General features: G+C 43.3%; 1 protein-coding gene across 8 annotated transcripts in view; it reads right to left on the reverse strand.

Moving 5' to 3' along the window:
• Positions 1-13,893, reverse strand: part of NTRK2 (neurotrophic receptor tyrosine kinase 2) — a 399,889-nt gene that overhangs the window by 185,262 nt on the left and 200,734 nt on the right. The gene's annotated exons all lie outside the window — the stretch shown is intronic.

The raw sequence follows: 13,893 nt of genomic DNA on the forward strand, positions 1-13,893 counted from the left end.
TAACAGCTCTAAAACGGGACTCAAACTAAGTAAAATAAATAGCAATAAAGATTGTTTTTCAGATGTCTCTCAAAGGAAATAAAGAAAATTTAGGGGGTTGAAAGGGAATATTTATGATGCAAGGGAGAGAATCAGAGGAAGGAGTGAGAAACAGGCAGTGTGGAAGAAATTTAATCTTCCCTCTGGTGCTGAATCGCACAAACACTAAATGTGATTGCTAGAAGAGTTCTGATCCCAAGAGAATGCCGTTTTTTTTTTTTGTTTTTTTTTAAGTTTTGGAAAAATTGTTTTAGTATGTTAGGAGAAAAAGCAGCTTTTCTAACTCGCAAGGAATTAAAATTTGCTGTGTTCTCAATTGAAATGTCTTTGTATTCTGCCTTTCTTTCTTTTTCTTTCTTCCTTTTTTTTTTTTTTTTTTTTAACTTTCTAGGGCTGTACCTGTAGCATTTGGAGGTTCCCAGACAGGGATCAGATCAGAGCTGCAGCTGCTGGCCTACACCACAGCCACAGCAACTTGGGATCCAGGCTGAGACCTACACTGCAGCTCACAGCAACTCCAGATCCCTAGCCCACTGAGCAAAGCCAGGGAGGGAACCTACATCCTCACAGATACTAGTCGGGTTCCTCATCACTGAGCCACAGTGGGAACTCCTTCTTTTAATTATTGAAATGTCTTTACATTTTAAGGCAAGACTCATCATCCTCCACCCCCAAGAAAAGCACCTCTACCACTGCGACGACGATGGAAAGCAACTGGGAAAATACGATTCATTGACAGAAATGCAGTTCACCTCCAACTGCTCTTGGCCCCACCCACCCCCTGAAGGGCAGGTGAGGGAGGCCCCTGGGCTGCAGGGAAAGTGCTCAGTCCAGGGCAGACTCCACAGTGCCTGGTTGAGCAGCCGCAGACCGCCTATGGCCTCACACAGAGAAGTAGGATGACGGGTCATCGCAGTGGAAAGGAAATGAATGCAAAGGACCGCTCTGTTGACAACATAATCATCTCTCTTTCCAACTGACACATAATCGGAGTGAGTAATAGTTTGCTTTAAATTAATTCCAGGTCCTCAGGGCACAGAACAATGCAGTTTGGGGCCAAGTTTCTACTTCAATTTCAACTTGATCTTTTATTTAAGGACACAACCTTTATATAAGTTCCATCTCCACAGACCAGGAAGAGGGCTTGCTTGGAGTGAAACTCTTTCTGGAAATCACCATTCAAAAGGTCCTGGGTTCTTCCTGACCAGCTTTCATTGGCCCCATTGCCCCCCCAATTTTCAGTGTGACTTATGTCCAATTTTCTTTTTTTTTCACTTTTTTTTTTTTTTTTTTTTTTTTTTTCCTTTTTAGGGCCGCACCCATGGCATATGGAAGTTCCCAGGCAGGGTCAAATCAGAACTGCAGCGGCCAGCCTAGGCCACAGCCATAGCCTCGCCAGATCCGAGCCACACTGGCAACCAAGACCACAGCTTGCAGCCACACCAGAACCTTAAGCCACTGAGAAAGGCCAAGGATCAAACCCTCATCCTCATGGATACTAGTCAGGCTCGTTACCACTGAGCTACAGCAGGAACTTCTGATTTCATTAGATTTTCAAATGGTGCTTCATTGCAAAACACTAAGAACTGTTGAAATACAGATAGTTTCAGAGAAAAAGATATAAAGGCATAGATACTCTGCATTTAAATTCTATTTAACTATATTCTCTATTAAGTGTTGAACCTGGGTGCCAAGAACCATCTATTATCTCTCACCTAGACTTCTACAGGAAACTTCTAACTAGTCTTCAGCTCCATTCTTTTTTTTTTTTGTCTTTTTGCCATTTTCTTGGATGGCTCCCATGGCATATGGAGGATCCCAGGCTAGGGGTTGAATCGGAGCTGTAGCTGCCGGCCTACACCACAGCCATAGCAATGCCGGATCCGAGCCGCGTCTGCGACCTACACCACAGCTCATGGCAACACCGGATCCTTAACCCACTGAGCAAGGCCAGGGATCGAACCTGCAACCTCATGGTTCCTGGTCGGATTCATTAACCACTGAGCCATTATGGGAACTCCTTCGGCTCCATTCTTGCCTCCCCCAAATCTCTTCTCCACGGAGCTGCCAGAGGCGTCATTTTCAAGTATAACTCAGATCACCACATCCCCCTGCTGAACATCCTTTAAAGGTTCCTTGTTGCATCTGGTGTAAACTTCTAATGATGGCTAGAGTCCCACATGACGTGGCCTCTCCCAGGCCACCCCTCCCCTCCATCTCCTATGAAATGGCCGCAGCCATCTCCACCCTGTTCCTGCTCACTCTGCACGTTATCTTGCTCCCTCCCAGAATCCTCTGCTCGGACTCTTTTCTCATGCCTTAACCACTTCTCATCCTTTAGATTTCAGGGAAACGACCACATCCCAGAGGGGCCCTGACCTTCTCAATTTAATCTAAGTCTCTTTCTGTCCCCCTCACTCGCTATCACCTCCTCCTCCTCAGCATGGACAAATGAAAGGCCTTACTCTTTTCAGGCATTCTTTCTGATCTGTATCTTTTGCTAGAACTTGAACTCCACAAAGTCACTGACTGTCTTAGAAGAGGCTCCCCCATCCCCCGCCCCCATCACCCTAGACTCTGGCACAAGGATTCAAGTGATGGCAGTTTATCAGGAAGGGATCCAGGAACACTAGACAGGCAGTGAGCTGGTGACCCTGGGAAGGAAGCCCACAGTGGATGTGTTATCCCGCTGGTTACTCTTTGAACAACTAGAGTTCAAATCCCTGGGACACCTGGGTGTACAATGCACCTCAGAGTCTTCCCAGCCCTAGTGTGAGGAGGTTGGGTGGCTTACCCTCTAACTTCCATCTGTCTCTGGCTGAGGGCTTCTGCTAAGGGGAAGCACTGGGGCAGAGTCAGGGCTGTTTGCAGTAGGATGCTGGGGGCAACACGGGGATGGTGGGAGCTGGGAGGATCTGCTGGGGCACCAACAGGATTTGCGTCGGGGATCTTTACTGTGTATCTGGTGTAAACTAGTACAGACCCTCCATAAATACGTGCCAAATGAATGAGTGAGAACCACTTTTTTCTTTTTTCCACAGCATGTGGAAGTTCCAAGAAAAGGCCTTACTCCCAGGTCAGGGATCAAACCTGTGCCACAGCAGTGACCCAAGCCACAGCTGTGACGAGGCCAGATCCTTAGCCCACTGAGCCGCCAGGGAACTCTGAGAACCATTTTTAAAAACATATGAAGTACAGCAAGTCTAATGAAAATTTCAACAGCCAATATACACTCAACATAAAAACCACTCTGTTTTTGCAAGGATCTCTGTTACCCTCTGGATTCATTTGTGGCCCTCCCAGTGGAACCTCGTGTTCCACAGCATTTATAGGAGAGAAATACCCAGAAGGCAGCATGCCAGGCAGGAGTGTGGGTGAAGATGCTGGGCGAGATGTCAGGAGTGGGTGCTCTCTAGACGCTGCCAGAAACCAACCGCATGGCCTTGAGCGAGTCACTTCCCCCGTGCTAGGTTCCGCTTCCTACTCCATGAAGACAGAGGTTGAGAAATGGCATTAAAAACCCATTTTGAGCTCTAGCAGTGTATACTACCAATCATTAGTCATATATAACGGAATAAATTGCCACATGGCCTTATATAGCTTTCCTGAGCCTGGGTATTTTAGGAATATGAGCTCAAAGGCACTCAGTCAACTGGCCTAGATTTCCTCCTGCTAAATAATATTTATACACTTTGGGGCCATTAGATTTTCATCTTCAGAGAAGGTCCTGTGCTTTGCAAAAGCAACTTTAAAAAAAAAAAAACCCAAAATATTACTTATTGAATACTGGCTAGATGCTAGGACACTGACTGGAGATTAGATGTTCCTTTAATTAGAAAAAATTGGTCAGCTTCTACTGCAACATTCAAATACTAAAATCAGACTAAAGTGATTTTTTAAATCCTACAGACTTAAAGTTCAGAAGCCTCGAGTGGGAAGAGATGAAATAGACTTCCTGGGAATGTGGCAAAATGTCCCCATTGCATATTTCAAACATTTAATCTTGAGGAAAAAATGTTGCCAATGACCTCCCTCTTGCATTTTGAACATGAGGAAGAGTTCAAAGAAGATTCATTTGGTCTGTATCTCAGCCATTCACACAATGAAGTGGTACAAAGTGTTGTTGTTTTACTCTATTTTAGTTTTTTTTTTCTTTTTTTTTTTTTTTGGTGCGTTTTTGGGCCGCACCAGCAGCACATGGAAGTTCCCAGGCTAGGGGTTGAATCGAAACTACAGCTGGCAGCCTATTCCACAGCCACAGCCACAGCAACGCAGGATCCAAACTGCATCTGTGACCTACACCACAGCTCACAGCATTGCCGGATCCTTAACCCACTGAGCGAGGCCAGGGATCGAACCCTCATCCTCATGGATCCAAGTTGGGATCGTTCACTGCTGAGCCACGAAGGGAACTCCTCTATTTTAAATTCTGAAGGCTTTTTCTTGAACCAAGGAGGTCACCCAATCTTCTCTGAGTGGGTAAAAAGAGGAAGAGGGAACTCCCAATGGTTGGTTTCTAACCTGGAACTTTGAGACAAGCAAAGCAGAGACAGCCTCTGTTGACTAATAAGAGTTGACAGACATGAGAGTCCCATGAAAGCTTTGCCCTCTACCCCCGTGAGAGCTCCAAACACTCTATAAACATTTTTTTTCACCTGTCACAGCTTCCAACGGGGAAGGCAGGTGATGTGTTTGCACACACAGAGTTTCCCTCATGCTGTCTTCACGTTGAGGGAAGGACTGCCTGAAATTCACCCCAAACTTCCCTGTCTCTGCAGAGCAATGCTGGTAGGCGCTGGGAGCAAGTCTTTGGGGAGGGAAATTGGCTGATTCTCAAAATCTGAGAAGTGATATCCATGGCCCCCAAAGAGAGTGACAAAGCCATAGCATCTGGCAAATGCTTTCTGTCAAATTCCCCTGAGCTTTCATTTCCATGGAAAACCTAAACAGTGACTCAGAGCCCTGAGCTGACATGCTCAGACCTGTCTGTCTCTCATGGCCGGTCACCAGGTGAGGCCAAAATGCGCCCTCTGCTTCTCTTCCCACAGGGATTGTCACCACGTGACATGCATTTGGAAATGCCTTGGCAGTTTTTGCTATAGATTCATAGTTATGTTCATGTTTATGTATATATGTGAATATATGAATATATATATATATACATATACATATATATATATATAAAACTTGCAAATATTTTTAGCTCCTCCAAACCAACATTTGCTGCAACTAATGCAAAGCACCATGCCATGGAGGAAATTGTTCTGTGGTTCTATTATGGAATTTTGCAAGGAGTAGGAGGATGACAGCATTTCCAGTCCTAACTCTCATTTTCAGATTTTTTTTTTTTTTTTTTTTTTTGCTTTTTAGGGCTGCATCCGCAGCATATGGAGATTCCCAGGTTAGGGGTCAAATTGGAGCTACAGCTGCAGGCCTATGCCACAGCCACAGCAACACAGGATCCGAGCCGAGTCTTCGACCTACACTACAGCTCACGGCAACGCCAGATCCTTAACCCACTGAGCAGGGCCAGGGATCGAACCTGAAACGTCATGGTTCCTAGTTGGATTCATTTGTGCTGAGCCATAATGGGAACTGCTTATTTTAGGATATTTTCAATTGGATTCAAATTCTTCCTGCCGAACTAGGAACGCGGTGACCTGCTTCATGTCACCCTTCAGCACCTCTGTCTTTCTTTCCAGTGACCCTCTGTCTCCCTCCCACCATCCCTCCCAACACTGTTGAATCCAGCCAAGGTCAGGACATGTGTGAGGCTGATACAAGGGCTAAGATGTTTATTTAACTGTGTTACTGCGTGCTCTTCTATTAGGAAGCTCCTATAATGGAATAGAGCATAATAGGATTATATACACTTATAAAGCTGAGTGCCGAGCAAAAATAATTGAATCAAATGACCATGAACAGAACAAAATGAAAACCCATTGTTGGAAATGCAATGCCAGTCACATGAATGGACTATTGCCCTGCTTAATACCACTGGACATGGTTCCACACTGTCAGTGGAAGAAACTCAAATTTGTAAGAAAAAAACTGCATTTCTTTCCTTCATATTTTCCCACTAAATGTTCAGGGTGATCTTTAAGATCCACAGCTCTTCTGGAAACTAATCAAAATCGACTGGCTAGGTCAGTGGTTCTCAACAGGGCCGATTCTGTCTCCCAGGGGAAGTTGGGCAAAGTCTGGACACATTTGGGATTATCACAGTGACGGGGGAGAGGACGGGGATTGCTACTAGCATGTGATGGGTAGAGGCCAGGGATGAAGATAAACAGCCAGCAAATACACAGGACAGTCTCTCCACAACCAAGAATTTAAGCTCCAAAGCATCAGTGATGCCAAGACTTAGAAACACTGGCCTAAGTCATAGCCCAGCAGAGGTGGAATTTATCTCCAAATTATTTATTTATTTACTTATTTAATTTTAGGGCCACACCTGGAGCATATGAAGGTTCCCAGGCTAGGGGCTGAATCACAGCTGTAGCCACTGACCTACACCACAGCCACAGCAATGTGGGATTTGAGCCACGTCTGTGACCTACACCACAGCTCATGGCAACATTGGATCTTTAACCCACTGAGAGAGGCCAGGGATCAAACCTGCATCCTCATGGATACTAGTCAGATCCGCTTCTGCCAAGCCACGATGGGAACTCCTCCTAAATCTTTTTTTTTTTTTTTAATAAATTTTATGGGAGTATAGGTGACTTAACATGCTATGTTAGTTTCAGGTGTACAGCAAAGTGAATCAGCTATTCTTTTTCAGATTCTTTCTCCATTTAGGTTATCACGAAGTATGGAACAGATTTCCCCAAGCTATAGAGTAGGTCCTTGTTACCAGTCAGCTTTTTTTTCAATTATAGTGTAGTTGATTCACAGTTTTGTGTCCATTTCTGCTGTATGTATGACTGGGTCCTTATCCCCAAATCTTTTATCTCTGTTAAAAAGACACTCTAGTCTGTCTCAGCTCACCATCACTGCAAGAGTTTAGTCTTCTCTCGTGTTATTCCCATGTTGTTATCACTGGTCCCTTTTTTTTCTTGGTTTCTCCTATCTCATAAGAAACAGCTACCATATCATCATTTCTGCTGCTCCCAAACACCAAAAAGTGCTGTTCTGCCCCAGAGCAGACAGACGGTGTAGTGTGAAGGGAGACAAACTACAGCTGGACTCCAAGTCTTGGTTTGGGTCTTGGATCCACCACCTCCTGCCAGACAGCCCGCAGTGACTTGATCTCTCTAAGTATCTTTCTCAGAGCAGAAATCGCCACCCTGCCCACTTGAAGAGGCTGTTGTAGGATCAAGAAGACTGATGCGTCTGTGAGAGTCCTGTAAGCACTCCCATGTTATATAAACATAGGTGTAAGGAAGTTCCTCCATGACATTCAAAACCTTGACCGTGCCCCAGCTTCATCATGTACGACTTGCCTTAAAAATACCTCCGTTTCCAGCTCAACTGTTAGTTTGCATTCCTTAAATGAACATGCCTTATTCTCCAATGCATTCGTTCAATCACTGGAAAACTGTTCTTTGACCTCTTGATAAATTCAAGACACAAGACAGTGCTGAGGATACAATGAAGAATATAATAAACACAGTCCCTGCATGTCCATATATGCAAATGCTTCCAGATTTTGCGTCTTTGCACCAGCTGTTTTCTTCTCCCAGAAATGTAACCTTCCAGCTCCATTTTTGATCTCTAAATCCCCTGTGTTCAACCAAATCCACCCTGAAAGTCACTCCATCATGAAGCATTTCTTCATTTCCCAAATCGGAAATACCCTTGTTGACATTTAGGTGGTTGGTCTCTTATGATAAATACCACAGTCTCCACTGTATCAATTATTTGTAAAATCTTATGGCTCCTATTAGACTTCCAGCACTCTGAGTTAAAACAGAAACCTTCTTATTCCATTCTCCCTCGTCTATAACCGTCACGATAGTTACAACAGTGTCAAGCAAGTACTTTAGGCATGGCAGGTACTCAGCCAATATCTCAAATGCTGATTAGGTCCAACTAGAAGGATTTGAAGACAGGGCACGAGACACCCACAGAAATAGTAGGGATTGAGTTGTAAAGCAAGAGACAGACACCTGTGGGAGCCCTCATTGCTGCTGACTACTGTTCTTGTGTTTCCAAGGTATGCTGTTCTTTGCCTGTCAAAGCTCATCTCACTCTGAGGTTTAATTATCTACTTACTTGTAACTTCTTCCCACTGGAAGTGTTTAAGTGCTTTATGAGCAACTGATATTTCTGCCTTGCCTCCTCATTGTCCTTCTAGCATTCAGTACAGTGCCTTGTACATTTTAGGTACTCAGTAAAGATGCACCTTTTCATTCTTCGATCAGGAGCCAAATTTGGTGTAACCTGGGATCACGGTTGTGTTGGACACGGCACTGCTCCCTCCCCTTCCTGGCCCAGCAGAGACCTGGAAACCACCCACCACGATCACCATCTCCAATCCGTGTTGCCTGCTTTTACCAATGAAAAAGGAGTAGGAATAATGTGCCACTTCTAGGCAGAAGATTTAATAGTCACTAGTAGGTCTTCCACTTCCTCTTCATGTTTGGATGAACTATGTTGCACATAGCACACAAGGAGAATAAGCTTCTCTGTTTTAAGGGATGCTTGTTTTGGCAACATATCCTAGCATATTCTGACTGATACATTAGTGAAGTTCCAAGTGAACCTTAAGAAAAGATAATTTTATCTATAAAAACATCAAGCTTTTATTTTATTAAAAGGACTCTGATATACTTGGTTAAGAGAATACATGCTCACATATGTACTCTCTAAAGCATATGCAGGTTTGTCATCAATATATAACATATAAATGTTAGTGAGAAAGGAATGCAACAAGTTTTTAAAACCTTACTGTTAACTCACATTATGAAATAAGAGTTATAACCTTGCAAGCAATCCCCATAGAAGGCCATGTCTTTGTTCTGAAGATACTGTCCCTGTTTGTCACATTTTCAGAGCTCACTGAAAGAGCTTGGGGAATTATCTTTAATTAATATACCAGAGTCTTTAAACTATGGAGATCTTCATTATTTGAGGGGATATTTTGATAGTTTAGCAGCCAAAGATTATCTGGAACCAAGTGTGAAGGAATGTGTGAGTGATTGAGCTGGACCACATCACCATTATTCAAAATGTCATGGGGTCTAATTCTGCAGTCTTAAGGCTCCACCTTTATTATGGAGCTTGTAACTTTGCACTAAAGGCACTTCTGAAAGATGAGTTCCAAAAAAGGCACAAGGTCTCTTTTCTGGTGATTCTCAAACTTTTTCATAGTTCTAGAATCATAACTAAATGTCAGTCTCCAGGAACTTTCTTGGCCCTTAATTCATGGCCATTAAATAGCTTCAACTTGATCGGATGTATGGCTGGGTGTTCTTCTCAGCATCCATTAGAAGCTACCTAAGCATATATACTCTCAGACTTTAAAGTCATAAAGACAGTTGATTCCTGGTAGATAAAAGCCCACCTAAATGAGGATTAATTAGAGATGCATAGCTAGGGATTTTTTTTTTTTTTTTTTTTGCCTGTTTTCTGAACTGAATTGTATACCTGCAATGTGCATACGCTGAAGGCCTAATCCCCAATTTGGCTATATCTGAGCCTGTAAAGAGGTAATTAAAGTTAGATGAGGTCATAAGGGTGGGGTTTTAGTCTTATAGGACTAGTGTCCTCTCTCTCTCCACAAGGAAAGGCCATGAGAGGACACAGAGAGAAGGTGGCTGTCCACAAGCCAGGAAGAGGGTCCTCATCAGGAACTTTATTGGCTGTACCTGATCTTGGACTTCTCGGCTCTGGAACTGTGAGCAAATAAAGTCTGCTGTTTCAGATACTCGACCAGTGATATTGTGCCATGGTATCCTGAGAAGACCATTCTGGTTTGTTTTGTTTATTTCTTGTTTTCACTGTTTGGATTGCCATCTTGTATCCACTTCTTCCTCCTCGACTAATCATGATTTTCATTTAGTTTTCCACCTACCCCCAGACAGCCAATGTGATTCACGATGGAACCAATGGCTCAGGCATAAAAAGTCAGCAACATTCCATTCCCTGCCACAGTGGTTGGCTCAAGAATGGGCACGTGACTAAAGCTGGTCTGATCAAAATCAGGTCTGGGATGTGTGTACAAAGGCTGACGTTAAGTGATGTCCTCATTCCTTCTGGACAGGCATCTTGGAAGGATTAGCATCAGGATTGGATGGAAGTCATCTTTGCAGCTGCCATGAGAGAAAAGTTTGTCTCCGAATCAAGCGATCTGAGAGAAGAGAGCCCCAGTGTTTGGGCCTTGGCTCCAGCCATATCCAGAGCTTGGTATTTATTCCCTGATGGTATATTTATTGTTCAAGACACTTGTAACTGTTAAGATGCCAAACTACTACAGGGCAGGCAATCGTAGTCTCATTGTTGGTAAGTCAGTCCCTGTAGCCCCGGAGGCTGGATTAAATGGGTGCCACATTCTGAAGTCCTTCCACGCACCCAGGTTTTATTAGCAGGAATGTTGAATCGGCCCATTATGGAGATGTAAATGTCCTCCTCTTCAAAGGCATGTTTGACGGGATGAAAAGCTTTGGGATTTCAATGACTTTGACTCCTCTGGAGACGGGAGGACAGCCTATTTTAGCAATTTCCATGGGAATGAATAGACATATACTTTAGCTATTCAAATATTTAACTAGCTCTTTTGTTGTTGTTTTGAATTCCAAGGAGCTGCAGCTGCCTGTTTGTGTCTGTTGTGCCTTTAAGGGGCTTGCTGATTCAGTGGGATCCCTTGAATGCGTTAATTAGCCTTCTCTCATTTTCCCAACCCAAGCCTATGAAGAAATGAGCATGTGGAGCCCTGTGAGTCTGGAGGGTACCAGTTAAATGGGGGCTCAGAATCGCCTGCTTTTGGATGGGCAGTTTTATGCTGGCAGCAGCTTGCATGGCAAGGTTTGTGTGGCTGCATGATGAATTTATTGGCGATCACTATTGGCAGGGCAAAAGAAACACAAGCCCTGGATTAAAGTGTAACGGGGTAGATGGGGCGTTAATCAGCTCAGGTACGTGAGTCAGAAAGAGGTAAGGATCCAGAGAAAATAAAATGTTGCAGGAGGCTGGAAAATGATTTATCATTTTTAATATATATCATCTAAACCCACTCTTTATAACTGCTTGTAGGCCTCCATGTGGTGAAGTCTTGGGCAATAAAACACTCCTTCCTTAAAACACTAAAGGGAAAGATGCTGGTGGGGAAAATAAAGAAGCATGAAGAGTGAACTGACTGTAAAAGAAAAAAATAGCATTTGGCCTAAAATTAAATTTCTACTCTTTTCTTTTTCAATGATTTAGAAATATAGCTTTTACTTGGGAAAAAACTGCATTCTATTGATCAGATGGAGAGGAAGATGAGAGGTCTGTCCAAGAGGGTCCATTTCTCAGATCATTTTTGAAATTATTATAATACAAGAGAATACAAGAGAATTATTATAGTACAAGAGAATGTACTTTCAAAGTGTAGGTGTCAGGGCAGGCTTCACTGTTAACCCAAATGATTAAATGACTGTCCACGCTGACCCCCTGAGCTTGGAAGCTTGGTTCTACACAATGAAGCATTCTCAAATATGGATGTTGGCAAGAAGAAAATCTAGCAGCTGAGTTGAGAATTCTGTGACATGCGAGATCCTGCTGGATAGCACTGGGAACTCTATCTAGTCACTTGTGATGGCGCATGATGGAGGATAATGTAAGAAAAAGAATGTATATGTGGATGTGTGACTGGGTCACTTTGCTGTCCAGTAGAAAATTGACAGAACACTGGAAACCAACAGTAATGGGAAAAATAAAAACCATTAAAAAAAAAATTCAACCTCCAGAAAAAAAAAAAAAAAAAAAAGAATTCTATGAAATGAGACATCACTTCCCCCATTAGTGGTTACTCGCCTTTCTTGGGTTTTTCAACCCCAGAAATGACAAAAAACCATTTTCGGGAAGGTTTCCCTTTCTGTAGTGGACAGGAACAAATAATAGCACATCCCTTAGCAATCTATAACACTTTATAGCTTCTAATAGCAACTGTTTATCTTACTTCCCCTTCAGAAAAGTCGAGTTTCTAGTCAACAGGCCAAGATCAGAGACCCAGGATTTGTGTACGTTACCCAGAACCATCAAAAGATGCTCAAGAGAAGAACATCAGGGGCTTGATGGTCTGCTTCCTCATTTTATCGCCTTTACAGAAATTCTCTGACCTTCTCTGACAGGCTGTGTTTATTTATTTACTTATTTTTTGCTTTGGGTCACGTTATTTATTTATTTATTTTTAGTTTTATTGACATATAGTTCATTTTCAAGGCTGTGATAATTTCTGCTGTACAACAACGCAACCCAGTCATATGTGGATAAACATAGAGCCCATTGCTTTTTCCCAAATGGTGGTCCATCTATGGCTGGACGAATAATAGCTGAAAGAGCCATGGCCGCTGCTCTGGTTCAGGCCTCACCACAGCTGCTGCCCTTGTTGGCGTCCTCTGGTCCACCCTCAATGTTACAGCTGGGTAGAACTTGCTAAAATGGGCTGCTCCGCCTCTTTTCCTCAATACTACTTAAAAATCAGTTGACAGCCCCACATCATGGCCTAACAGCCCAAATTCCTAATCTGGGTCTTGGCCTCAACTTCCTATCCAGACTCTTCTCTTCCAGTCTCTGTCTTTCTTCTTCTGCCCTAACAATTGCTGCCCTGAGGTGGCAATTGGTAGACTTATCCTTGAACTGGGCTAAGTCTTGCCTGTGTCTTGACTCTAAGTCTTTGCTAATCTCTCCCCAGTTTTTCCTATGCATCCTTTGCTATTCCAGGGTCACCTCCCTCACCAGGGTGTATGTCTCCCTGACCACTTCAGACGGGGCTAAACCTTTCTCTTCTCTGCTTACATGAAACTCTTCACAGATCTTAATTAAAATCATTACATACATTATAATGATCTTTCCATATATCTATGTCCTCAATTAGATGATAAATTCTTTGAGGAGAAGCCACTAGTCTTTCTTTCTTTCTTTCTTTTTTTTTGGCCACACCTGTGGCATATGGAAGTTCTCCAGGCCAGGGACTGAACCCATGCCACAACAGTGATCTGAGTTCTTGCAGTGATAACACTGGATCCTTAACCTGCAGTGCCAGGAGGGAACTCCAAACCTCTAGCCTTTCAAGTGTTTAATCCTACACAGTCCATGGCATACACCTTCTGCCCCCTGCAATAGGCTCACAGAGGGCTGAGGCATTGCACACCCCATAACTGGTGGCCCTGGAGCTGTTCAGCTCAGGGCAGGGACAAGCTGCATGTGGCCCTCAGTAGAGATTCACATTCTGAGTTTAGCTCTCTCCCTTCAAAAATCTCTGTGGAAAATGCAACCATCCCTGGCAATGAGAACACATCCAACCAGCACAGCCATGAAGACCAAGCACTGCTGGACTGAACTGCTGGCCAAGCTGTCACTAGGGCCCCGAGGAGTAAAGGACAATAGGAAGCCATTTTTACAGGAAGGAAAGTGAATAGTAACTATTTACAAAAGCCAAGACATGGAAACTACCCAAACCGTCATCAACAGATGATTGGTTTAGGAAGATATTTATGTATACATACACACATACACACAATGGACTATTACTCAGTTACAGAAAGAATAAACTATTGCCATTTGTAGAAACATGGATGGATCTAGAGGATATTACACTTAGTAAGTCAGACAAAGAAAGACAAACATCATATAACAAGGTCTATATGTGGAATCTAGAAAAACAAACAAACAAACAAAAATGATACAAACGAATCTATATACAAACAG

This window comes from Sus scrofa, chromosome 10 (genome assembly GCF_000003025.6).
Source record: "Sus scrofa isolate TJ Tabasco breed Duroc chromosome 10, Sscrofa11.1, whole genome shotgun sequence".
NCBI classification, from domain to species: Eukaryota; Metazoa; Chordata; class Mammalia; order Artiodactyla; family Suidae; genus Sus; species Sus scrofa.